The sequence below is a fragment of the Microcebus murinus genome, chromosome 20, assembly GCF_040939455.1.
Source record: "Microcebus murinus isolate Inina chromosome 20, M.murinus_Inina_mat1.0, whole genome shotgun sequence".
Taxonomy (NCBI): domain Eukaryota; kingdom Metazoa; phylum Chordata; class Mammalia; order Primates; family Cheirogaleidae; genus Microcebus; species Microcebus murinus.
Genome location: NC_134123.1, coordinates 41229954 through 41232467, shown reverse-complemented (window position 1 = coordinate 41232467; position 2514 = coordinate 41229954). Strand labels below are relative to the sequence as shown.

The 2514-nt window shown below is 52.6% G+C and overlaps 1 pseudogene; it reads left to right on the top strand.

The window, feature by feature from the left end:
* The first annotated feature begins 472 nt into the window (after window positions 1-472).
* LOC105858789 (testis-specific Y-encoded-like protein 1) lies at window positions 473-1765 on the top strand (annotated as a pseudogene).
* Window positions 1766-2514: the final 749 nt, after the last annotated feature.

Genomic DNA, 2514 nt, shown 5'->3' with positions numbered 1-2514 from the left:
GTGGCTCTGGGTGGGGATGGGGACTGCAGGTGTCAGAATGAGACAGACGAGGTGTGACATTGGGGTGACGGCTGTTGTGGAGGTGTGGCTCTTGGAGGGGATGGGGACTGCAGGTGTCACAGTGAGACAGATAAGGTGTGACAGGAGGGTGACGGCTGTTGTGGAGGTGTGGCTCTGGGTAGGGATGGGGACTGCAGGTGTCAGAGTGAGACAGACGAGGTGTGACATTGGGGTGACGGCTGTTGTGGAGGTGTGGCTCTTGGAGGGGATGGGGACTGCAAGTGTCAGAGTGAGACAGATGAGGTGTGACACGAGGGTGACGGCTGTTGTGCAGGTGTGGCTCTGCGCAGGGATGGGGACTGCAGGTGTCAGAGTGAGACAGAGGAGAGAGTGGGCGGTGCGAGCGGCGGTTACCTCAGGGGCGGCTTCTGTGAGGAAAACAACGTTATCCTCCAGTTGGCCGGATACCAATATGAGCGGCCTGGGTGGGGTCGAGAGGACCCCTCTCTCCCAAACCCGCAGCCTCACTGGTTCCGACCATGTCCCAGGAGGTCGGGACCCACACCAGTGCCTGAGCCTCCGCGACGAACCCGAGGCATCACAGATCCGAGTCGGTGGCGGTGGCAGTCGTGTAGCTGCCGGAGCTGGGCAGGAAGAGGCTGCGCCTCCCACAGAAGGCCTGGAAGCAGCCTCCGTGTTGGCGGCAGCTGAAAACAGCATGAAAAACGGCTTTCAAGATGAAGGAAAGGCCCTAAAACCTGTGGTGCGGAGAGGCTGTGGTCTGAGGTGATCGTGGGCACTAAGGAGGATGTGAAGTCGCAAGAGTGCGCCACCCTCCCAGTAGCAATGGATGACGAGGGCAGGGCTGAGGTGGTGGAGATAGAAGGAGTGAAGGAGAACGAGGTGGTAGAAGATCCAATGGAGGCGGAGGAGAAGCCAGTAGGTGAAGAAGTAGAAGTGGTGTAGGAAAACAGAGTGGTAGGAGAGGTGAAGGAGGAGGCAGGGCCCTGGCCTCTGAATGTGGCTCTCCGCATGGACCCTCTGGAGGCCATCCAACTGGACTGGACACTGAATGCCCAGGCTGACAGGGCCTTCCAGCAGCTGGAGCGCAAGTTTGGGCGGATGCGTGGACACTGCCTGGAGCGGAGGAACTATATCATTCAGAACATCCCGGGCTTCTGGATGACTGCCTTTCGGAACCACCCGCAGTTGTCTCCCATGATTAGGGGCCAAGATGCAGAGATGTTAAGGTACATAACCAATTTGGGGGTGAAGGAACTCAGACACCCTAGGACTGGCTGCAAGTTCAAGTTCTTCTTTCGAAGAAACCCCTACTTCAGAAACAAGCTGATCGTCAAGGAATATGAGGTCAGATCCTCCGGCCGAGTGGTGTCTCTTTCCACCCCAATCATATGGCGCAGGGGACATGAACCCCAGTCCTTCATTCGCAGAAACCAAGACCTCGTCTGCAGCTTCTTCACCTGGTTTTCAGACCACAGCCTTCCAGAGTCTGATAGAATTGCTGAGATTATCAAAGAGGACCTGTGGCCAAATCCACTGCAGTACTACCTGTTGCGTGAAGGAGTCCGTAGACCCAGACGTCGCCCAATAAGGGAGCCAGTGGAGATCCCCAGGCCCTTTGGGTTCCAGTCTGGTTAACATCTGCCCTTGAGAATACTGCACAAGGTCCCCTGTCACCACCTGATAGACCTGTGCTTGGGCAACAACAATGGGTATGCCTTCTACGTTTTTTTTTTGTTTTGTTTTTGGCTGACCTTTCTTCAGTCTCTCTCCTGGTTATTCAGTTTTCTCAGCCTCAAGATTTACAGTCATGGACATTCTTCTCCACAAGGTCTTCATGCTGTTCTGCATTACTGTCACGTGCTGTGTGGCCATGGTCCACAACACTTCTAAGCCAAGCAAATAATGCTGTACATTGTACTGCCTTTACCTGTACTGCTTGTGTTTGTTCCCAGGGCCTCTGGTCTGGTTGCTATTACCTGGATGCCCGGCTTTATCTAGGAGCCCATTGTATCCATTCTGCTGCCTTTTGCTTGTACAGGCACATGGCCTGTGGACATTACTAAGTATTTATGACATGTCAAGGGAGAGCAGCAGTGGGCCACTTGTTCTGCGTGATTTATGTTACTCCATTGCTGTTCCTGTACTTCAGGTCACCTTTTACTATCTGCTACTGATTATGCCCACCTGCCAAGATCCCTCTCTCCCCCTTTTCTTCTTTTCCTCCTATCTCATAAAAGAAAGAAAAAGAAAAAAGTGATAGCTTGGAAACCTCTGCAAAAGCAAGCTTTTTGGTTTATTTCAAGTGTCGTTTCCAGAGACAGAGAGGTTATCCTGTAAAGTAGACTGTTAAAAGCTCTTTTTCTCCCCCTCTGCTCTCTTTCCAGCTCCCTAGCCTAAAGCAACTCCTAGAGGGATTAAAGGGATAGAGATCTAGATGGAACAAAAGATGAGGTCTAGTTTATAACAGATGGAAGAACTGAAGAGATTATT